The following is a 25287-nucleotide window of genomic DNA, read 5'->3' as shown; positions in this document are numbered from 1 at the left end:
CCTTTTATTTCTTTTTCTTCTCTGATTGCTGTGGCTAAAACTTCCAAATCTATGTTGAAAAATAGTGGTGAGAGTGGGCAACCTTGTCTTGTTCCTGATGTTAGTGGAAATGGTTTCAGTTTGTCACCATTGAGAATGATGTTGGCTGTGGGTTTGTCATATATGGCCTTTATTATGTTGAGGCAGGTTCCCTCTATGCCTACTTTCTGGAGAGTTTTTATCATAAATGGATGTTGATTTTGTCAAAAGCTTTTTCTGCATCTATTGAGACTATCATATGGTTTTTATCCTTCAATTTGTTAATATGCTGTATCACATTGATTGATTTGCATATACTGAAGAATCCTTGCATTCCTGGGATAAACCCCACTTGATCATGGTGTATGATCCTTTTAATGTGCTGTTGGATTCTGTTTGCTAGTATTTTGTTGAGGATTTTTGCATCTATGTTCATCAGAGATATTGGCCTGCAGTTTTCTTTTTTGTGACATCTTTGCCTGGTCTTGGTATCAGAGTGATTGTGGCTTCATAGAATGCGTTTGGGAGTGTTCCTCCTCTGCTATATTTTGGAAGACTTTGAAAAGGATAGGTGTTAGCTCTTCTGTAAATGTGTGATAGAATTCACCTGTGAAGCCTCCTGGTCCTGGGCTTTTGTTTGTTGGAAGTTCTTTTTTTTTTTTTGTGGTACGCGGGCCTCTCACTGTTGTGGCCTCTCCCGTTGCAGAGCACAGGCTCCGGACGCACAGGCTCAGCAGCCATGGCTAATGGGCCCAGCAGCTCCATGGCATGTGGGATCTTCCCAGATTGGGGCATGAACCTGTATCCCCTGCATCGGCAGGTGGACTCTCAACCACTGCGCCACCAGGGAAGCCCCTGTTGGAAGATTTTTAATCACAGTTTCAATTTCAGTGCTTGTGATTGGTCTTGTTTATATTTTGTTTCTTCCTGGTTCCATCTTGGAAGGTTGTGCTTTTCTAAGAATTTGTTCATTTCTTCTGGGTTGTCCATTTTATTGGCATAGAGTTGCTTGTAGTAATCTCTCATGATCCTTTGTATTTCTGCAATGTCAGTTGTTACTTCTCCTTTTTCATTTATAATTCTATTGACTTGAGTCTTCTCCCTTTTTTTCTTGATGAGTCTGGCTGATGGTTTATCAATTTTGTTTATCTTCTCAAAGAACCAGCTTTTAATTTTATAGATCTTTGCTATTGTTTCCTTCATTTCTTTTTCATTGATTTCTGATCTGATTTTTATTATTTCTTTCCTCCTGCTAACTTTGGGGTTTTTTTGTTCTCCTTTCTCTAATTGCTTTAGGTGTAAGTTTAGGTTGTTTATTTGAGGTTTTTCTTGTTTCTTGAGGTAGGATTGTATTGCTTTAAACTTCCCTCTTAGAACTGCTTTTGCTGCATCCCATTGGTTTTGGGTTGTCATCTTTTCATTGTCATTTGTTTCTAGGTATTTTTTGATTTCCTCTTTGATTTCTTCAGTGATCTCTTGGTTATTAAGTAGCATATTGCTTAGCCTTTATGTGTTTGTATTTTTTAGTTCTTTTCCTGTAATTGATATCTAGTCCCATAGTGTTATGGTTAGAAGAGATACTTGATACAATTTCAATTTTCTTAAATTTACCAAGGCTTGATTTGTGACCTAAGGTATGGTCTATCCTGAAGAATGTTCCATGAGCACGTGAGAAGAAAGTGTATTCTGTTTTTGGATGGAATGTCCTGTAAATATCAATTAAGTCCATCTTGTTTAATGTGTCATTTAAAGTTTTTGTTTCCTTATTTATTTTCATTTTGGATGATCTGTCCACTGGTGAAAGTGGGGTGTTAAAGTCCCCTAGTATTATTGTATTACTGTCAGTTTCCCCTTTTATGGCTCTTAGCATTTGCCTTATATACTGAGGTGCTCCTATGTTGGGTGCATAAATATTTATGATTGTTATATCTTCTTCTTGAATTTCTCCCTTGATCCTTATGTAGTGTCCTTCTTTATCTCTTGTAATAAATAGTCTTTATTTTAAAGTCTATTTTGTCTGATATGAGAATTGCTACTCCAGCTTTCTTTTGATTTCCATCTGCATGGAATATCTTTTTCCATCCCCTCATTTTCAGTCTGTATGTGTCCCTTGGTCTGAAGTGGGTCTCTTGTAGACAACATATAGATGGGTTTTGTTTTTGTATCTATTCAGCCAGTCTGTGTCTTTTGGTTGGAGCATTTAATCCATTTACATTTAAGGTAATTATCGATATGTATGTTCCTATTACCATTTTCTTAATTTTTTGGGGTTTGTTTTTGTAGGTCTTTTCCTTCTCTTGTGTTTCCTGCCTAGAGAAGTTCCTTTAGCATGTGTTGTAAAGCTGGTTTGGTGGTGCTGAATTCTTTTAACTTTTGCTTATCTGTAAAGGTTTTAATTTCTCCATCGAATCTAAATGAGATCCTTGCTGAGTAGAGTAATCTTGGTTGTAGGCTTTTCCCTTTCATCAGGTTAAATATGTCCTGCCACTCCCTTCTGGCTTGCAGAATTTCTGCTGAAAGATCAGCTGTTAACCTTGTGGAGACTACCTTGTATGTTATTTGTTGCTTTTCCCTTGTGGCTTTTAATATTTTTTCTTTGTATTTAATTTTTGATAGTTTGATTAATATGTGTCTTGGTGTGTTTCTCCTTGGGTTTATCCTGTATGGGACTCTCTGTGCTTCCTGGACTTGATTGACTATTTTCCTTTCCCATGTTAGAGAAGTTTTTGACTATAATCTTTTCAAATATTTTTCAGACCCTTTCTTTTTCTCTTCTTCTTCTGGGACCCCTATCATTCGAATGTTGGTGCGTTTAATGTTGTTCCAGAGGTCTCTGAGACTGTCCTCAATTCTTCTCATTCTTTTTTCTTTCTTCTGCTCCCTGGCAGTTATTGCTACCATTTTATCTTCCAGCTCACTTATCCATTCTTCTGCCTCAGTTATTCTGTTATTGATTCCTTCTAGGGTATTTTCAGTTTCAATAATTGTGTTGTTCATCACTGTTTGTTTGCTCTGTAGTTCTTCTAGATCCTTGTTACATGTTTCTTGTATTTTCTCCATTCTGTGTCCAAGATTTTGGATCATCTTTAGTATCATTACTCTGAGTTATTTTTCAGGTAGGTTGCCTATCTCGTCTTCATTTATTTGGTCTTGTAGGTTTTTACCTTGCTCCTTTATCTGTAACATTTTTTTTTGTCGTTTCATTTTTTTTTTTTTTTTTTAAGGGTGGTGCTGTTTTCCTGCCTCACTGGTTGTTTGGCCTGAGATGTGCAGCACTGGAGTTTACAGGCAGTTGGATAGAGCTGGGTCTTGGTGCTGAGGTGAGGACCTATGGGAGTCATCACTCCGATTGATATTCCCTGGGGTTTGAGGTTCTCTATTAGTCCAGCAGTTTGGACTTGGAGTTCCTACCACAGGAGCTTGGGCCCGACCTCCAGCCTGGGAGCCACGATCCCGCAAGCCTTGTGGCACAGCAAAAAAAAAAGGAAAGAAGGAAGAAAGAAAGGAGCAGTACAATATCAAAGAATTTAAACAAAATAAAATTAGAAAGATAAAAATATATTAGGAAAAATAAAATATCATTGAAACAACTGCAACAAGGTAAAATACAACCATAACAGAAAAAGAAAAAAATAAAAGGAGAGTTGGGAACAAGCCAAAAGGAGAGAAGAATAACAAAGTATAAAGAATAAAATAAAATTAGAAAAATAAAAGATTTATTATGAAAAATAAAAGTATAAAAGAATCAATAACAATGAATCAACAAGATAAAACAGAACCGCAATCTAAAAGAGGAAAAAGAAAAGAAAAAAAAAAAGCCTTGGCTATGGGGACGGAGTTTAGGCAGGGGGTGGAACTTAGGCAGGGGCGGGGTTTAGGGTGGGGTGGGACCTAGGCAGGTGGGGGTGGTGACGTTTGAGCGTGGGGTGTGGCCTAGGCAGGTTATGTTCAAGCGTGGGGCAGGGCCTCTGCTTAGGACCTGCACAGAAGGGGAGAGGCAGATGTCAAAACAAGGGCCTCTGGAGTGTGGAGTTCTGGAGTTTGGAGGCAGTGCCCTGGGTGGAGGTGTAGGGGTGGGGCTTGGGCTCTGCACGTCAGGAGGGAGACTCCGAGGGCGCAGGATTAGGCCTGGGAGCCCAAAAGGGTTCCCAGAGCCTAAGTGGACAGGGAAAGCATTGGCAGCGTTCTCTTCCGTTCCTTTTCACCCTTCCCACACTGTCTGCCCCAGGGTCACTCTGGTTGCTGCTGGACCCGTAACCATAGATGGGTTCCACTGTGTGTAGGAACTCCTCCCCTCCCGCAGCCCCCCCTCAGGGGGGCCAGTCCCATAGGTCTGGACTTTACTTGTGCTCCTCCTTCCCACCCTCCCACTCCCTCAGGACCTGCGCAGCTGGAGGGTGCTTAGGTGGGCAGAGGATCAGGCCTGGGCTACCAGCAGGTTCCTGGGGGCCCAAGTGGGCAGGGAAACCTGGCCACTCTCCCTTTTGATCCTCTGCCCTCCCAGTGGTTCCCCAATTTCCCCTTGGGACGTGGGATCCCTTCCCCTCCCCCAGCTGCCCTTCAGAGGTGCCAGTCCCATCCCGACAACACTTCTCCTCCCCCTCACTCCCCCCACGGCCCTCATCCTACCTGGTTGCTGGGGGTTCCTCCCATCCTCTTAGGTGTCTGTGGTCCCTCACCGGTGCCTGGTAGATGCCCTAATTGTGAAGAGATGCAAATTCCGCATCCTCCTAGTACACCATCTTGATTCCACCCCCCTGTAGTAGTATTTTCTTACACAGTTTTTGGGAAAAATTCCACATGGTTACTAATTTTTTCCCCCAGGTAGTGTGAACACTAAAGTAAAAGACCATATAATGTTGAAACAAGTTAATTGTCGGTAAACTATGGAGTGATGGTTTTATAGAAACATTTTCCATAATTTGGGTATTGCATTTTAATTTATAGTCAACTTTTTTATAGACTTTATACTTCTATAGACTTTTTTTTTTTTTTTTTTTGGCCACGTGGCATGTGGGATCTTAGTTCTCCAACCAGGGATCAAACCCGTGTCGCCTGCAGTGGAAGCGCAGAGTCTTAACCACTGGACCACTAGGGAAGTCTATAGACTTTTGTATAAAGTGAGATACCTCTGAATCCCAGTTGGGGTTTGTTTGTTTGTTTCTTCTTTGTTTGACATAAAACTATAGGAGCCATTAGCAAATCAAATTTTAATTCTCAACTCCTTTAGTTTGATTTGAATTTAAAAATCTGTAACATTGTATTTGACCCTGTAAGAGTGCTTACAGGCTTATCACTTGAGTCCTAGTGCAAAGCTATTAGAAGATCACTACTCTTCGGAAGAGGGAAAAAATATGAGAATAATCTATCTCCGTAGTCTTTCACAGTTTTCACTGGAAATCAGATGTCCAACAAGAATTGACAAAACCTAATTTAAGAAATACAGAGTTGAGACTTCCCTGGTGTTCCAGTGGGTAAGACTATGCACTCCCAGTGCAGAGGGCCTGGATTCAATCCCTGGTTGGGGAGCTAGATCCCGCATGCATGCCACAACTAAGAGTTCGCATGCCACAACTAAGAAGCCCACGTGCCACAACTAAAAGATCCTTTGTGCCACTGTAACTAAGACTCAGCACAGCCTAAATAAATAAAATATTAAAGAAAAAAAGAAATACAGGGTTAAATTTATCAAAATCCAAAACATTTTGTTTGAAGTATTTTCAATCTGAGAGGTAACTTGATACTCCATTTTATAGGAAAGGGAAGTAATACATAGTAATCCTACTTCTCTGCTGGAGTTCTTTCTTATTGACACATTGTAACATCACAATAGCAAGTCCTGGGAGGAGCCCATCCATAAGACCCCTAGATCTCTTGGTCCCTGCTTCCTCTTCTCTAAAATTAAGATATTAGATGTCTTTGTTAATCCAAAATTTTGATGAAGAGTTTTAGGTGCTAAGCACAAATATTTAATTTGTATGGCTGATTAACCAAACAATTTGGAATAAGGTTTACCACCAGAAGTGTTTCTTCACTAATGGCCCATGCCCATGTTTTGTCAAAGTAAACATTTAGTTCCCCTTTTTAATGTTATTTTAAATTTCAAAATAAGTTACCCTTGACATTAAAACCAAAAAGAATACAATTTTAGAAGAAAAATTTTTATTTTTAAAGATACCTGTCATTATCTCCGTTGTGTGTAGTAAAGGGAAGGTTGAGTCCGGTTACTTACCTGAAAGCAGCTTTTCTATTCTAAGAGTGGAAGGTAAGATAACAACAATAAGAACAGACTCTATGAACTCCAGCCTTTAAGATTTTGTAGCTTTAAACTGCACAGTTCCAACCACCACCAGATCTGATAGTGAGCACCTCTTTGGCAAATGACTAATGGACAGTCTATTCTCAATCCCTCCATCCCCCACTCCACACACACATAAATGACTAACGAATAAAAATAAAACAAGTACTTTTGGACAGACAATGTAATGGTCTATTTATAGTATATAAACTCCTCATCCTCAGTTTTTGAAATATGGCTTTTCTCCCCTGTTTCAATCATACTGCTGTAAAGACCTTAAGAATTCCTCAGTTCACCCCCCCCACCCCACGCCCTATTTAAGATAGAAAGTCTGATACTTGAACATCTCCAAAAATACAACATCCATCCGTTTTGGTAAAACTTCCAGCTTGTCTCTGCTATTATTATGTATGTGTTTGTGTTTTTGTTTTTTTAAAGCACATTCTCTGCATTCAAAGACCGTATTCTTTTTTTTTTATTATTAGTTAATTAATTTATTTTTGCTGTGTTGGGTCTTCGATTCTGTGTGAGGGCTTTCTCTAGTTGTGGCAAGTGGGGGCTACTCTTCATCGTGGCGCGTGGGCCTCTCTCTATCGCGGCCTCTCTTGTTGGGGAGCACAGGCTCCAGACGTGCAGGCTCAGTACTTGTGGCTCATGGGCCTAGTTGCTCCGCGGCATGTGGGATCCTCCTAGACCAGGGCTTGAACCCGTGTCCCCTGCGTTAGCAGGCAGATTCTCAACCACTGTGCCACCAGGGAAGCCCTATGTATGTGTTTTAAATGGGTGTGAAATGGTATCTTGTGGTTTTAATTTGCATTTTCCTAAGGATTAATGATGTTGGTGTACAAATAACCATTCTTATTTGGATTTATATATATATATTTTTTTCTTTTTTTCTTTTTTAAAGGCTTAGTTTTAATTTTTTTGGCTGCATTGGGTCTTTGTTGCTGCGTGCAGGCTTTCTCTAGTTGTGGCGAGCTGGGCCTACTTTGCAGTGTGCAGGCTTCTCACTGTGGTGGCTTCTCTTGTTGCAGAGCACGGGCTCTAGGCACACGAGCTTCAGTAGTTGTGGCACTCGGGCTTCAGTAGTTGTGGCTTGTGGGCTCTACAGTGCAGGCTCAGTAGTTGTGGCACACGGGCTTAGTTGCTCTGCAGCATGTGGGATCTTCCCAGACCAGGGATCGAACCCGTGTCCCCTGCATTGGCACGCGGATACTTATCCACTGCACCACCAGGGAAGTCCCTTGGATTTATATTGTATATCTTAAACCAGAATTTGATGAGACTTTTCTTTCTATTTTTTTGGCTGCACTTCATGGCACTCGGGATCTTAGTTCCCCGACCAGGGATTGAACCTCTTCCCCCTGCAGTGGAAGTGCAGAGTCTTAACCATTGGGCCACCAGGGAAGTCCTGATGAGACTTTTTGATCAATTTACCAAAATGACTTTAGATCAAGATCTGAGGATCACATGAAGCATTAGAAAATTTTCAGATATACTGCTAGAAAAATGGTAGACCAGACTATTAAGGTTTATTCTCAAAGCACTTTAGTAATTTTTCTGCAAAACTGTTAGCTTCAGGATTCCTGCAAATCCTAATTTGTTTGGAATTTAACATTTTAAATGTTTTAATTATTTTAAAACTATTTAAGTAAAATAGCACACATTCAAAATTAATCAAATGTGGTTGAAATATTTCTTGAGTGACCCAGGGATTTAACAGAAAGTAAAAGTGTCAGCTGAAGCTACTAAAAAAATGTATTCTGAATCATAAAGGAGAGATTTAGAGAGAGAGGGAGAGATAGGGAGCAGGGAGGAAAATGGATGGAAAGAAAAGCACGTGGTAATGGGTTTCTTGAAGTCAAATTTCAGTAGTCTTAGAACTGCAGTAGAAAGAATCCATTGGGAAGAATGTGCAAACTACACTGGGGAAGAGAATGAGGAGGGAAAAGGGGGACTCTATTGAGTGCTTTGCATTTCCTTCACCTCTTTTTGTCCTGACAGAAAGTCTGTGAAGTAGCTGTCTTTATTCCCAGTTGACAGATGAGAAAACTGAATTATCTCAGAATTCCAGTAAATTTTCAAGCAAAGAAACAAACTGTTTTAGTGTATAAAAAAAGAGTGTATAACATATTACAAACTCTGAGGGAGGTGATCCAAATTAGATGAAAATCTGCTAATGACCAGTATTATTTCCTCTCACTCAAGGATGGAGAAATTCAGAAATAGCTAAATAACTTCAAGGCCTACGGAATGAATCAACATGCTGTGGCAAATAGAATCTAGCACTTGCTAGTTCCATGTTTCCTGAGTTAGGCCATATTGATTAGATGCTCTCAGCACATCCTTTTTTTTTTTTTTTAAATTTTATTTATTTTTTATTTTTTTAGGCTGTGTAGGGTCTTCGTTGCTGTGCTCAGGCTTTCTCTAGTTGCTGTGAGGGGTAGCTACTCTTTGTTGCAGGCTTCTCATTGCGGTGGCTTCTCTTGTTGTGGAGCACGGGCTCTAGGCGCGCAGGCTTCAGTAGTTGCAGCACAAGGGTTCAGTAGTTTTGGCTCTCGGGCTCTAGAGCACAGGCTCAGTAGTTGTGGCACACAGGCTTAGTTGCTTCACGGCATGTGGGATCTTCCTAGACCAGGGATCGAACCCGTGTCCCCTGAATTGGCAGGCGGATTCTTAACCAACTGCATCACTAGGGAAGTCCAGCACATCCATTTTGAGAAAGAGTACATATTTTACAGAAGTATGGCATTTAGAAATGCCACAGTAAATGAAACAATAGCTTCATTATTAAAGTAAACATTTATTTTTCAGTTGGCTAATTTTGTAAAACTATATAATGCAGCTCAACATTTTTTTTAATAAATTTATTTTTATTTATTTTTGGCTGTGTTGGGTCTTTGTTGCTGCATGTGAGCTTTCTCTAGTTGTGGCGAGCAGGGGCTACTCTTAATTGTAGTGTGTGGGCTTCTCATTGTGGTGGCTTCTCTTGTTGAGGAACATGGGCTCTAAGAGCGCAGGCTCAGTAGTTGTGGCACACGGGCTTAGTTGCTCCATAGCACATGAGATCTTCCTGGACCAGGGCTCGGACCCATGTACCCTGCATTGGCAGGTGGATTCTTAACCACTGTGCCACCAGGGTAGCCCAGCTCAACATTTTTTAAACAAACTTTTTTGTGTGTAACACAAAAAGTAAGACATCTCTTAAAACTTGGGAAAGAAAGCAAAGTAAGGATAGAGAATAAAAATTGCCCCTAATCCTACCATCCAGATTTAAGCAAAATACATTTTGGTATAATTCCTTCCTTTTATGCTTATTATAGTAGCTCTGAACTTTATATAATATACATGTACATGTACTATTTTAGTAACTTTACGAAATTGTGCAAATATTACCATGCTAATAAATGCAGTGTTTGCAGATTTTCATCATCCTAAAAAGAAACCCATCCCCGTTTTCCCCCAGACCTTTCTCTCCTGGCCCTAGGTAACTACTAATATGCTTTCTATCTCGATAGATTAGCCTTTTCTGGGCATTTTGTATTAATAGAATTGTGCAATAGTATTTTGCATCTGGCTTCTTTCACTTAACAATGTTTTAAAGGTTCATCCATTTTGTAGCATGTGGCAGTGTTTTCTTCTCATTTGCTGTTGAATAGTTTTCCCTTGTCAGTAGATACACCCCATTTATTTTAATCCATTCATTAGCTGGTGGACATATGGTTTGTTTCTACTTTTTGTCTATTAAGAGTAATGCTTTTATGAACATTCATGTACAAATTATTTTTGTGGACCTATGTTTTCATTTCTCTTGGGTATATATTTAGAAGTAGAATCTCTGGATAATATGGTAAGTTCATCTTTATCGTTTTAAGAAACTGCCAAATTGTTTTCCAAAGTGGCTGTATCATTTATGCATGATACAAAATTAATATACAGAAATCCGTTGCATTTCTATAAACTAACAATGAACTATCAGAAGGAGACATTAAGGAAACGATCCCATTTATCATCACATCAAAATTCCCTGGCAGTCCAGTGGTTAGGACTCCGTGTTTTCACTGCTGAGGGTGCGGGTTCGATCCCTGGTCGGGGAACTAAGATCCCACAAGCCATGTGGCACGGCCAAAAAAAAAAAAAAAAAGAAGACCCAGTTCTTATCACATCAAAAAGAATAAAATACCTAGGAATAAACCTACCTAAGAGGTAAAAGACCTGTACTTGGAAAACTATCAGACACTGATGAATGAAATTGAAGATGACGCAAATAGATATAAAGATATACTGTATTCTTAGATTGGAAGAAGCAATATTGTTAAAATGACCATGCTACCCAAGGCAATCTACAGATTCAGTGCTATCCCTATAAAAATACCAATGGGCTCGCCGCAACTAGAGAAAGCCCATGCACAGCAACGAAGACCCAACGCAGCCAAAAAAAAAGAAAGAAATTAAAAATAATTTTTTTAAAATACCAATGGTATTTTTCACAGAACTAGAACAAATAATTTTAAAATTTGTATGGAAATACCAAAGACCCTGAATTGCCAAAACAATCTTGTGAAAGAAGAACAGAGCAGGAGGAATCACACTTCCTGACTTCAGACTGTATTATAAAACTACAGTAATCAGAACAGTATGGTACTAGCACAAAAACAGACATAGAGGTCAATGGACCAAAATATACATCCCAGAAATAAATCCATGCATTTATGGTCAATTAATCTATGACAAACCAGGCAAGAATGTACAATGGAGAAAAGACAGTCTCCTCAATAAGTGGTGCTGGGAAAACTGGACAACTACATGTAAAAGAATGAATTAGAACAGGGGTCCCCAACCCCTGGGCCATGGACCCGAACCAGTCCACGGCCTGTTAGGAACCAGGCCGCACAGCAGGAGATGAGTGGCGTGCAAGCGAATGAAGCTTCATCTGCCACTCCCCATCTCTCGCATGACTGCCTGAACCACCATGTCTTTGCCCCCTGCCCCATCTGTGGAAAAATTGACTTCCACAAAACCAGTCCCTGGTGCAAAAAATGTTGGGACTGCTGAATTAGAACATTGTCTAATACCATATACAAAAATAAACCCAAAATGAATTAAAGACCTAAATCTGAGACCAGAAACCATAAAACTCTTGGAGGAAAACATGAGCAGAATGCTCTTTGACATAAATTGTAGCTATATTGTTTGGAATCTGTTTTCTAAAACAAAGAAAAGAGAAGCAAAAATTAACAAATGAGACCTAATTAGACTTAAAAATTTTGCACAGCAAAGGAAACAAAAAGACAACCCACAGAATGGGAGAAAATATTTGCAAATGATATGACTGATAAGGGGTTAATATCCAAAATATATAAACAGCTCATACAACTCAATAAAAAAAAATACACAACCCAATTAAAAAATGCACTGAAGACCTGAAAAGACATTTTTCCATGGAAGACATACAGATGGCCAACAGGAACAAGAAAAAGATGCTCAACGTTGCTAATTGTCAGAGACATGCAACTCAAAACCACAATGAGGGCTTCCCTGGTGGTGCAGTGGTTGCGAGTCCGCCTGCCGATGCAGGGGACATGGGTTCATGCCCCGGTCCGGGAAAATCCCACATGCTGCAGAGCAGCCAGGCCCGTGAGCCATGGCCGCTGAGCCCACGCGTCCGGAGCCTGTGCTCCGCAACGGGAGAGGCCACAACAGTGAGAGGCCCGCGTACCAAAGGAAAAAAAAAAAAACCACAATGAGATCACTTCGCACTTGTCAGAATGGCTATCATCAAAAAAAGCACGAATAACAAATGTTGGCAAGGATGTGGAGAGAAGGGAATTCTCATACAGTGTTGGTGAGAATGTAAACTGGTGCAATCCCTGTGGAAAACAGTATGGAGGGTTCTCAAAAAACGAAATATAAAACTACCATATGACCCAGCAATTCCACTCCTAGGTGTATATCTGAAAGAAATAAAAACACTAATTAGAAAAGATACATGCACCCCAATGTTCATAGCAGCATTATTTATGATTGCCAAGATATGGAAGCAACCTAAGTGTCTATCAACAGATGAATGGATAAAGAAGATGTGGTATATGTATATGCAATGGAATATTACTGAGCTATTAAAAAAAATGAAACTCTGCCATTTGCGACAATGTGGATGGACCTAGAGGTTATTATGCTAAGTGAAATAAGTCGGGCAGAGAAAGACAAATACTCTGTTATTACTTATATGTGGAATTGAAAAAATACAACAAACAAGTGAGTATAACAAAAAAGAAACAGACTTACAGATATAGTTACCAGTGGGGAGAGGGAAGTGGGGCAGGGCAATATAAGGGTAGGGGATTCAGAAGTACAAACTAGTATGTATAAAATAAGGTACAAGGATATATTGTACAACACAGGAAATATAGCCAATGTTTTATGACTATAAATGGAGTATAACCTTTAAAAATTGTGAATCACTATACTGTACACCTGTAACATATAATATTGTATATCAACTATACTTCGACTAAAAAAAAAAGTGACTGTAACATTTACATTTCCACCAGTACCATATAAGGGTTCCTGGCCAGTATGTGTTATTTTCTGCATTTTTTGTTATAACTATTCAAGTGGGTGTGAAGTGGTATCTTGTTATAGTTTTAATTTGCATTTTCCTAAGGTTTAATGATGTTGAACATCTTTTCATGTGCTTATTAGCCATTCATATATCCTGTTTGTTCAAATGTATTTTCAGATCCATTGTTCTTTTTTCTATTGAAGTATAGTTGATTTACAGTGTTTCAGGTGTACAGCAATGTTTCTGGTGTGTGTTTGTGTGTATTCTTTTTTTTTAATTTATTTATTTTTGGCTCCATTGGGCCTTAGTTGTGGCATGCGGGATCTTTCATCGTGGTGCACGGACTTCTGTCTAGTTGTGGCTTGTGGGCTCAGTAGTTGCAGCTCGCGGGCTTAGTTGCCCCGAGGCATCTGGGATCTTAGTTCCCCGACCAGGGATGGAACAGGGATCGAATCTGCATTGCAAGACGGATTCTTAACCACTGGACCACCAGGGAAGTCCCTGTATATATTCTTTTTCAGATTCTTTTCCATTATAGGTTATTACAAGATATTGAATATAATTCCCTATGTTATACAGTAGGTCCTCTTTGTTTATTTTTTAATTGTGATGCATGTCTTTCTATTAAAAGTCTTTTATATATTCTAGATACAAGTCCTTTATCAGATATATGATTTGCAAATAATTTCTCCCAGTCTGTGCCTTTTCATTTTCTTAATGGTATCTTTTAAAGTATAAATTTTTCAATCTGATAAAATCCAGTTCGTCAAAAAATTTTTTTCTGTTATGGATTATGCATTTGGTCTCAAATCTGTTTCTTCTAAAAGTTTTATAGTTTTACCTCTTACAGTTAGGTCTATGATCTATTTTGAGTTAATTTTTGTATATGGTGTGACATAAGGGTCTAAATGCATTGTTGTAATTTCTTGAGGTGAAGTGAAATATTCTCGTCAGCTACTGGTAAATCCTTGGCAAAAGAATGATCCTCTGCTTCTTGGAAATGTCACTGTATTCCAATATATGTACAACTTTGAGAGAGACTACCTGGGGCCATGAGGGATGGGGCTGCCACCCAAGCCAGCCAAATCAACTGGATGAACCTGAGGATCTGTGGGTGACATGTCAAGCCAGATTGCCCTCTTATCCAGCACAGTAGGGATTAAGATCCATGAACAAGTGAAAGAAATTACCTGTAATGCCTGTGTTTCTGTTTACTCTCTTCCTTTACTGTCTTGTACCTAGTGAGCACTCAGTTGGTGTTATTTGATATGATTTCATAAGCAGAAAGGCAGACTTCATGACCTTGTACGTGTGTACTTTAATGAGTCCTTAACACTTTGATGCACTGAGTATGGTCCCTGCCCCAGACATACTGAATCAGATTCTGTATTTTAATATGCTCCCCAAATGATTTATGTGCTCATTAAGTTTGATGAGCACTGGTCTAGAGTAGAGCAAATGACAGCCTGCAGATGAAATCCAGTTGCTGACTATTTTTATAAGTAAAGTTTTATTGGAACACAGTTATACCCATTTCTTTACATATTATTTACATCATGTGTGGCTACTTTCATCCTGCAGTGGCAGACTGATTGAGTAGTTGTGAAAGGGGCCACATGGCCCTCAAAGCCTAAAATATTACCTGGCCCTTTTCAGGAAAAGTTTGCCAACCCATGGGCTAAGGAAAAGGAGGGAAGGTTCCCAAATGATTATATGTGGTAGAAAGATGAATGGGAGATCAAGATGTTATCTAGGTCAGAATAGAGCCTGACAGACTGGCAGACTAAGCCATTTATACAACATACACATTTATGCACATACACACACCTTACCTATTAAAATTAGCGTGTCTCAGGACTTCCCTGGCGGTCCAGTGGTTAAGACTCCGAGCTCCCAATGCTGAGGGGCACGGGTTCGATCTGGTTAGGGAACTTAGATCCCGCATGCTGCACGGCGCAGCATAAGTAAATAAATAAATAAGTAGATAAATAAAATTAGCATGTCTCTTAGCTAAAAGAAAATAGGAAAGACAAGTATAATCAGTGAGAATGTTAATAAAAATGAACCTCATACCTAAACATCTATATTATACTGATAAAAATTAAGATATTTAAGCAATAGAACCAAATATAACTAAATATACACACCAGCAAACAAGCCCTCTTCACTTTGATAGAAATACTTGTAGGTCTCTTTTTTATTTTAGTCAACTTTTTATTTGGAATTATTTTATGTTATTTTATTGATTTATTTTTGGCCACACCACGAGGCTTGCAGGATCTCGGTTTCCCGACCAGGGATTGAACCCAGGCCATGACATTGAAAGCCTAGAATCCTAACCACTAGGCCACCAGGGAACTCCCCATATTTGGAATAATTTTAGATTTATAAAAACGTTGCAAAGATAGTACAGAGAATCTCTACCCTCACCTATCTCCCCTAATGTTATCTTCTCGCATTACCATGGTACATTTGTCAAATCTAAAAAAACAACTTGGGTAGCATTATTATTAACTAAACTTAGACTATTCACCAGTTTTTCATTAATATCCTTTTCTGTTCTGTGAGCCCCTGCAGGATACCACACTGCATGTAGTCATTATTATCTCCTTAAATCTTCTCTGACCTGTGATAGGTTCTCATGCTTTCCTTGTTTTTCACGTTTCAGGGAGTACAGCTCAGATTTTTTTTTTTTTTTTTTTTTTTTGCGGTACGCGGGCCTCTCACTGTTGTGGCCTCTCCCGTTGCGGAGCACAGGCTCCGGACGCGCAGGCTCAGCGGCCATGGCTCACGGGCCTAGCCGCTCCGCGGCATGTGGGATCTTCCCGGACCAGGGCACGAACCCATGTCCCCTGCATCGGCAGGCGGACTCTCAACCACTGCGCCACCAGGGAAGCCTCAGATATTTTTTAGAATATCCTTTAATGTGGGTTTGTGTAATGTATTTTCTCATGATTAGAATGGGATTATGGGTTTGGGGAAGAATACCACAGAGGTGAAGTACTCTTATCATGTCATATGGTGGCAGGGGTGGAACATGACATCGTGATGATTTAGCCTTCATCACTTGGCTAAGGTGGTGTGTGCCAGGTTTTCTACTATAAAGTTACTATTTTCCATTCCCATCTTCTGTTCTTTGGAAGTGAGCCACTAGGTTCAGCTAACCCTCAGATGGAAGGGGAGAATTAATCTCTACCTCCTGGAGGAGAGAGTATCAGCATATATGTTTGATACTCTTCTGTCCCATTTATTTATTCCATCATGTATTTAAATCAGTATGTACTCATGTGTACTTATTTTATACTTTGGGTTATAATCCAGAACTATGTTATTTGTTGTTCACATCTTTCTAGCTTTGGCTGTTAGGAGCTCTTCCAGATTGTCTCGTCTGTCAGTCTCTTTTTAAAAGCTTTATTGTGATATAATTCACATACCATAAAAACCACCCATTTAAAGTATACAATTCAATGGCTTTTATATATTCACATATTTGTGCAGCCATCACCACAACCCCACATTTCTTAGACCTCACCCTCCAAACCCCCATCTCCTGGCAACCCTTTATCTACTTTCTGTCTCTACAGATTTGCCTATTCTGAGCATTTCATATACATGGAATCATATAACATGTCATCCTTGTGACTAGCTTCTTTCACTTTAGTAGTTTTGTCAAGGTTCATCTGTTTGGTCTCTTTTTCTTTTTGTCCTTTTGTTGTTTGTTTTATTTCTTGTTTTTGCATGATTTCTGTCTGGTCTTTTTAATCTTTATCTATACAGATGTTCCTTCTACGTAATCATTATGGGTATAAATTTGGTGTTCTGATTTTGTGATTTAACATTATGTTATCTACATTTTCCCATTCTCATAGTCTGCATATTTATTTTAATGGTTAAAAGACATCAAGTTGGTGTTCATTTAACTTGGCTCTCAGTTTGTAGTATCTGGGCTTGATTTATTTTTCACTACTGTAAATGATGTTGCTGTAAATGTTTTCATGCATGTGGATTTTTAATTATACCTTAGGATAGATTCCCAAGACTGAAGTGCTTGAGTTGAAAAGTAGAATCACTTTCATGATTCTTTTTGTTACATTCTACCAGGTTTCATTGTAGAAAATTTGTAACAAATTAAGGGATTGCTAATAACATATACATATCTGTTTCCTTATATAGCCTTATCAGCATATTTTTCTAATTTTTAGGTGCGTTTTTTTAAAATTAAATTTTATTTATTTTTTTATACAGCAGGTTCTTATTAGTCATCAATTTTATACACATCAGTGTATACATGTCAATCCCAATCTCCCAATTCATCACACCACCCCACTTACCACCACTTTCCCCCCTTGGTGTCCATACGTTTGTTCTCTACATCTGTGTCTCAATTTCTGTCCTGCAAACCAGTTCATCTGTACCATTTTTCTGGGTTCCACATATATGCGTTAATATACGATATTTGTTTTTCTCTTTCTGAGTTGCTTCACTCTGTATGACAATCTCTAGATCCATCCACGTCTCTACAAATGACCCAATTTCGTTACTTTTTATGGCTGAGTAATATTCCATTGTATATATGTACCACATCTTCTTTATCCATTCATCTGTCGATGGGCATTTAGGTTGCTTCCATGACCTGGCTATTGTAAATAGTGCTGCAATGTACATTGGGGTGCATGTGTCTTTTTGAATTATGGTTTTCTCTGGGTATATACCCAGTAGTGGGATTGCTGGGTCATATGGTAATTCTATTTTTAGTTTTTTAAGGAACCTCCATACTGTTCTCCATAGTGGCTGTATCAATTTACATTCCCACCAACAGCACAAGAGGGTTCCCTTTTCTCCACATCCTCTCCAGCACTTGTTGCTTGTAGATTTTCTGATGATGCCCATTGTAACTGGTGTGAGGTGATACCTCATTGTAGTTTTGATTTGCATTTCTCTAATAATTAGTGACGTTGAGCAGCTTTTCCTGTGCTTCTTGGCCATCTGTATGTCTTCTTTGGAGAAATGCCTACTTAGGTCTTCTACCCATTTTTAGATTGGGTTGGTTTGTTTCTTTAATATTGAGCTGCATGAGCTGTTTATATATTTTGGAGATTAATCCTTTGTCTCTTGATTCGTTTGCAAATATTTTTTCCCATTTTGAGGGTTGTCTTTTCATCTTGTTTATGGTTTCCTTTGCTGTGCAAAAGCTTTTAAGTTTCATTAGGTCCCATTTGTTTAGTTTTGTTTTTATTTCCATTACTCTAGGAGGTGGATCAGAAAAGATCTTGCTGTGATTTATGTCAAAGAGTGTTCTTCCTATGCTTTCCTCTAAGAGTTTTATAGTGTCCAGTCTTACATTTAGGTCTCTAATCCATTTTGAGTTTATTTTTGTGTATGGTGTTAGGGAGCGTTCTAATTTCATTCTTTTACATGTAGCTGTCCAGTTTCCCCAGCACCACTTATTGAAGAGACTGTCTTTTTTCCATTGTATATCCTTGCCTCCTTTGTCATTAGTTGACCATAGGTGTGTGGGTTTATCTCTGGGCTTTCTATCTTGTTCCACTGATCTGTGTTTCTGTTTTTGTGCCACTACCATATTGTCTTGATTACCGTAGCTTTGTAGTATAGTCTGAAGTCAGTGAGGCTGATTCCTCCGGCTCCATTTTTTTCCTTCAAGACTGCTTTGTCTATTCTGGGTCTTTTGTGTCTCCATACAAATTTTAAGATTTTTTGTTCTAGTTCCGTAAAAAGTGCCATTGGTAATTTGATAGGGATTGCATTGAATCTGTAGATTGCCTTGGGTAGTATAGTCATTTTCACAGTATTGATTCTTTCAATCCAAGAACATGGTATATCTCTCCATCTGTTGGTATCATCTTTAATTTCTTTCATCAGTGTCTTATAGTTTTCTGCATACAGGTCTTTTGTCTACCTACATAAGTTTATTCCTAGGTATTTTATTCTTTTTGTTGGAATGGGAAATGGGAGTGTTTCCTTAATTTCTCTTTCAGATTTTTCATGCTTAGTTTATAGGAATGCAAGAGATTTCTGTGCATTAATTTTGTATCCTGAAACTTTACCAAACTCATTGATTAGCTCTAGTAGTTTTCTGGTGGCATCTTTAGGATTCTCTATGTATAGTATCATGTCATCTGCACCAGTGACAGTTTTACTACTTCTTTTCCAATTTTTATTCCTTTTATTTCTTTTTCTTCTCTGATTGTCGTGGCTAGGACTTCCAAAACTATGTTGAATAATAGTGGTGAGAGTAGACATCCTTGTCTTGTTCCTGATCTTAGAGGAAATGCTTTCAGTTTCTCACCATTGAGAATGTTGGCTGTGGGTTTGTCGTATATGGCCTTTATTTTGTTGAGGTAGGTTCCCTTTATGCCCACTTTCTGGAGAGTTTTTATCATAAATCAATGTTGAATTTTGTCAAAAGCTCTTTCTGCATCTATTGAGATGATCATATGGTTTTTTTTCTTCAATTTGGTAACGTGGTGTATCACATTGATTGATGTGCGTATATTGAAGAATCCTTGCATCCCTGGGATAAATCCTACTTGATCATGGTGTATGATCCTTTTAATGTGTTGTTGGATTCTGTTTGATAGTATTTTGTTGAGGATTTTTGCATCTATATTCATCAGTGATATTGGTCTGTAATTTTCTTTTTTTGTAGTATCTTTGTCTGGTTTTGGTATCAGGGTGATGGTGGCCTTGTAGAATGAGTTTGGGAGTGTTCCTTCCTCTGCTATATTTTGGAAGAGTTTGAGAAGGATAGGTGTTAGCTCTTCTCTAAATGTTTGATAGAATTTGCCTGTGAAGCCATCTGGTCCTGGACTTTTGTTTGTTGGAAGATTTTTAATCACAGTTTCAATTTCATTACTTGTGATTGGTCTGTTCATATTTTCTATTAATTTCTGGTTCAGTCTTGGGAGGTTATACCTTTCTAAGAATTTGTCCATTTCTTCCAGGTTGTCCATTTTAATAGCATAGAGTTGCTTGTAGTAGTCTCTTAGGATGCTTTGTATTTCTGCGGTGTCTGTTGTAACTTCTCCTTTTTCATTTCTAATTTTATTGATTTGAGTCCTTTCCCTTTTTTTCTTGATGGGTCTGGCTAATGGTTTATCAATTTTGTTTATCTTCTCAGAGAACCAGCTTTTAGTTTTATTGATCTTTGCTATTGTTTTCTTTGTTTCTATTTCATTTATTTCTGCTCGGATCTTTATGATTTCTTTCCTTCTGCCAGCTTTGGGGTTTGTTTGTTCTTCTTTTCCTAGTTCCTTTAGGTGTAAGTTTAGATTGTTTATTTGAGATTTTTCTTGTTTCTTGCGGTAGGCTTGTATAGCTATAAACTTCCCTCTTAGAACTGCTTTTGCTGCATCCCATAGGTTTTGGATTTTCGTGTTTTCATTGTCATTTGTCTGTAGGTAGTTTTTGATTTCCTCTTTGATTTCTTCAGTGATCTCTTGGTTATTTAATACCGTATTGTTTAGCCTCCATGTGTTTGTGTTTTTTACGTTTTTTCCCCTGTAATTGATTTCTAATCTCATAGCATTGTGGTCAGGAAAGATGCTTGATATGATTTCAATTTTCTTAAATTTACTGAGGCTTGATTTGTGACCGAAGATGTGATCTACCCTGGAGAATGTTCCGTGCGCACTTGAGAAGAAAGTGTAATCTGCTGTTTTTGGATGGAATGTCCTATAAATATCAATAAATCTATCTGGTCTATTATATCATTTAAAGCTTGTGTTTCCTTGTTAATTTTCTGTTTGGATCATCTGTCCATTGGTGTAAGTGAGGTGTTAAAAGTCCCCCACTATTATTGTGTCACTGTCGATTTCCTCCTTTATAGCTGTTAGCAGTTGCCTTATGTATTGAGGTGCTCCTATGTTGGGTGCATATATATTTATAATTGTTGTGTCTTCTTCTTGGATTGATCCCTTGATCATTATGTAGTGTCCTTCCTTGTCTCTTGTAACATTCTTTATTTTAAAGTCTATTTTATCTGATGTGAGTATTGCTTCTCCAACGTTGTTTTGATTTCCATTTGCATGGAACATCTTTTTCCATCCCCTCACTTTCAGTCTGTATGTGTCCCTAGGTCTGTAGTGGGTCCCTTGTATACAGCATATATATGGGTCTTGTTTTTGTATCCATTCAGCAATCCTTTGTCTTTTGGTTGGAGCATTTAATCCATTCATGTTTAAGGTAATTATCGATATGTATGTTCCTATTACCATTTTCTTTTTTTTTTTTTTTTTTCCTATTACCATTTTCTTAATCGTTTTGGGTTTGTTTTTGCAGGTCTTTTTTTTCTCTTGTGTTTCCCACTTAGAGAAGTTCCTTTAGCATTTGTTGTAGAGGTGGTTTGGTGGTGCTGAATTCTCTTAGCTTTTGCTTGTCTCTAAAGCTTTTGATTTCTCCATCAAATCTGAATGAGATCCTTGCCAGGTAGAGTACTCTTGGTTGTAGGTTCTTCCCTTTCATCACTTTAAGTATATCATGCCACTCCCTTCTGGCTTGTAGAGTTTCTGCTGAGAAATCAGCTGTTAACTTTATGGGAGTTCCCCTGTATGTTGTCATTTTTCCCTTGTTGCTTTCAATAATTTTTCTTTGTCTTGAATTTTTGCCAGTTTGATTACTATGGGTCTCGGCGTGTTTCTTCTTGGGTTTATCCTGTATGGGACTCTCTGTGCTTGCTGGACTTGGGTGGCTATTTCCTTTCCCATGTTAGGGAAGTTTTCTACTATAATCTCTTCAAATATTTTCTCGGGTCCTTTCTCTCTCTCTTCTCTTTCTGGGACCCCTATAATGCGAATGTTTTTGTGTTTAACGTTGTCCCAGAGGCCTCTTAGGCTGTCTTTATTTCTTTTCATTCTTTTTTCCTTATTCTGTTCTGCAGCAGTGAATTCCACCATTCTGTCTTCCAGGTCACTTTTCCGTTCTTCTGCCTCAGTTATTCTGCTATTGATTCCTTCTAGTGTAGTTTTCATTTCAGTTATTGCATTGTTCATCTCTGTTTGTTTGTTCTTTAAGTCTTTTAGGTCTTTGTTAAACATTTCTTGCACCTTCTTGATCTTTGCCTCCATTCATTTTCCGAGGTCCTGGATCATCTTCACTATCATTATTGTGAATTCCTTTTCTGGATGATTGCCTATCTGCACTTCATTTAGTTGTTTTTCTGGGGTTTTATCTTGTTCCTTCATCTGGTACATAGCCTTCTGCCTTTTCATCTTGTCTATCTTTCTGTGAATGTGGTTTTTGTTCCACAGGCTGCAGGATTGTAGTTCTTCTTCTGCTCTGTAATTTTTTAAATAATTTTTTAAATTTTATTTATTTTTGGCTGCATTGTGTCTTCGTTGCTGTGCACGGGCTTTCTCTAGTTGTGGCGAGCGGGGGCTTCTCTTCATTGCAGTGCACAGGCTTCTCATAGCAGTGGCTTCTCTCTTTGGGGAACACCAGCTCTATGCACGCGGGCTTCACTAGCTGTTGGATGCGGGCTCACTAGTTGTGACTCACAGGTTCTAGGACGCAGGCTCAGTAGTTGTGGCACATGTCTTAGTTGCTCTGTGGCATGTGGGAATTTCCTGGACCAGGGATCAAACCTGTGTTCCCTGCATTGGCAGGCGGATTCTTACCCACTGGGCCACTACGTTAAGTCCCTCTAATTTAATACACATAAAGGGAGGAAATGAAAGAAGTCAGTGTGCTAAACATTTTACAAAAACTGTATTATTTCTTCATTTAATCTTTGCCACCACTTTGTAAGTTAGATATTATATAATATTATATAGTGCAAGGGCTGGGTGTCAAAGCCCCTTGGAGTTATAGCCAAAGGGCAGATACCAAAGATCAACTTGTGGAAGATCAAGATCAAGAGTGTAGAAATCCAAACCATTTCATTAAGCACCAAGACCTGAGCTGGAATGGGAGCCAAGGTACTGGACCAATGGGACAAAGACCCAGGAAAGCCTGAGCTAGATTGTTTCAGCAGGATGTCCTTTTGATGAATTCAAAAATACATCCCTTTAGTGTCCTTTTGTAGAATCCAACCGGGGTCTTGTGAGTGGACCAGGTTCATTTAATGGTACTGGAAGAGAATAGACACTACACTAGCCTCTTGACATTTTGGAGTTCATTGATCACATTTATGTTTAAAAAATAGAGTTGCTACACATGCATGAATATTTACATGTAAATGTATAGAAAAGGTCTAGAAGGATATGCATTAAACATATTGAAAAACATTGGTTCAGTCTTTGGTAAGATGAACAGGATTTGCAGCAGGAGTTGGGATACCAGGGTATTTTATATGTTTTCTTTGCTTGAATACTTTTGTTATTTTTATTTAAGGAAAATTTATTGCTAAACAAAAAAAGCTTTCATTCATTCAACAATTTTATTTATTTATTTATTTTTAAATATATTTTGGCTGTGCTGCACGGCATACAGGATCTTAATTCCCTGCCCAGGGATCAAACCTGTGCCCCCTGCAATGGAAGTTCAGAGTCTTAACCACTGGACCATCAGCAAATACCCTCAACAAACATTTATTGGATGTTCACTATATACTAGGCACAATGCAAATATCTGAAGTAAGATATAGACCCTACCCACAAGTTCATTGTCTGGTATAGTCTTTTTCAAATTTTGGGTCATAGTCCTTTAGCAGATTATGAAATTAAAAATCATTGGGTCATATTGGATTATAACTCAAAGTATAAAATAAAATATCCATGGGTCAGTACTGATGTAAATAAATGGTTGAATAAATAAATAAATAGGTAGAATAGATCTCCTGTGCAATAGAATTTCAAATAATTTTATGTAGATACTCCCACCTCAAGGAGATCAAACTAAAATCCCTACCCCTTAACGTGGGCTGCACGTAATGAATTCCTTCCAACGAGTGCAATATGGAAAGGGCAGGGGATGGGGTTAGGGAATAACTTTACAGTAAAGAAACCTGACAAAAACTACCTCAGCCAGGTGACCAAGGTAACATCAATAGTGATAGGTCATGTTGGTAGTATGTGCCCTTGATAGGATGTGATGAAAATGGCACTTGACCTCTGTTGTTTTCCTCCCCAAAACCCATATACCCAGTCTAATCATGAGAAAAACATCAAACAAATCTCAATAGAAGGACATTTTATAAAATACCTGATCAGTGTTCTTTAAAACTGTCAAAGTCATCAAAAACAAGGAAAGTGTAAGAAACTGTCAAAGCCAAGTGCATTCCAAGGAGATGTGAAGATTAAATATAATATGGGATCCTATAACTGAAAAAGGACATTCAGTGAAATGTAAGGAAATCTGAATAAAATATAGACTTCAGGTAATAATAATGTATCAATTCATTAATTGTAACATATGTACCATACTAACTAAGATGTTGATGATAGGGGAAACTGGGTGTGGAGTATATGAGAACACTCTATACTGTCCTTGCAATTTTTTCTGTAAATCTAAAACTATTCTAAAAAATAAAATCTATGGAATTAAAAAAAATATATCAGTGGTCCACAACTAGCATTTTTCCTCAATATTTTGTTGTGACGATTTTCAAATATACTACAAAGTTGGAAAGAATTGCACAGTGAATTCCCATATACTCACCACCTAAATTCTACCATTAATCTTTTACTATATAGTCATCCGTCCCTCAGTATCCGTGGGGGATTGGTTCTAGAGTTCCCACACATACCCAAATCGGTGCATGTTCAAGTTCCTTATGTAAAATGGCTTAGTGTTTGCATATAACCTACGCATATCCTTCCATATACTTTAAAATAACTTAATCTAGAAATAACTCTAAATTACTTATAATATCTAATACAATGTAAATGCTATGTAAATAGTCGCCAGTGCACGGCATATTCAAGTTTTGCTTTTAGGAACATATTGGAATTTTTTTTTCCCAAATATGTTCAATCCATGGTTGGTTGAATCTGTGGATATGGAACCCACAGATCTAGAGGGCCGACTGTACTTACTTTATCATATATCTAACCATCTATCCATCTGTCTACCCATCCATTAATTTATCTTAGTTTTTTTGGTGCATTTCAAGGTAAATTATAGGGAGTTCCCTGGTGGCCTAGTGGTTAGGATTCCGGGCTTTCTCTGCCTTGGCCCGGGTTTGATCCCTGGTTGGGGAACTGAGATTCTGCAAGCCAGGCAGCACAGCCCGCCGCCCCCCCCCCCAAAAAGTAAATTGTAGACATCAGTACATTTCCCCCCAATACTTCAGCATGTATATCATTAACCAGAGTATTAGTTTCTTTTTATATAAAATTTACATTTGGTAAGTTTTGAAAAATCCATACATCTGTGTAATCCATACCCCTCACAACTGCATTTTTTATAAAATGAAAGGTCATAGAAGATACTGGAGTACAATACACAAAGT

The 25287-nt window shown here is 38.4% G+C and overlaps 1 protein-coding gene across 9 annotated transcripts in view; it reads left to right on the top strand.

Annotated features, from left to right (window-relative positions):
- Window positions 1-25287, top strand: part of AP4S1 (adaptor related protein complex 4 subunit sigma 1) — a 59695-nt gene that overhangs the window by 11558 nt on the left and 22850 nt on the right. The window contains exon 2 of one of the 9 annotated variants that reach the window (XM_067738486.1): window positions 3243-3338. The exons of the other annotated variants lie outside the window; for them this stretch is intronic. The gene's annotated coding sequence lies outside the window, so the exon portion shown is untranslated. The remainder of the gene's footprint in view (window positions 1-3242; window positions 3339-25287) is intronic. 9 annotated transcript variants of the gene reach the window in all.

Source organism: Pseudorca crassidens, chromosome 1 (assembly GCF_039906515.1).
Source record: "Pseudorca crassidens isolate mPseCra1 chromosome 1, mPseCra1.hap1, whole genome shotgun sequence".
In the NCBI taxonomy this organism is placed as follows: domain Eukaryota; kingdom Metazoa; phylum Chordata; class Mammalia; order Artiodactyla; family Delphinidae; genus Pseudorca; species Pseudorca crassidens.
Note: the sequence above shows the minus strand (reverse complement) of the source record. Positions and strands in the feature narration are given on the sequence as shown.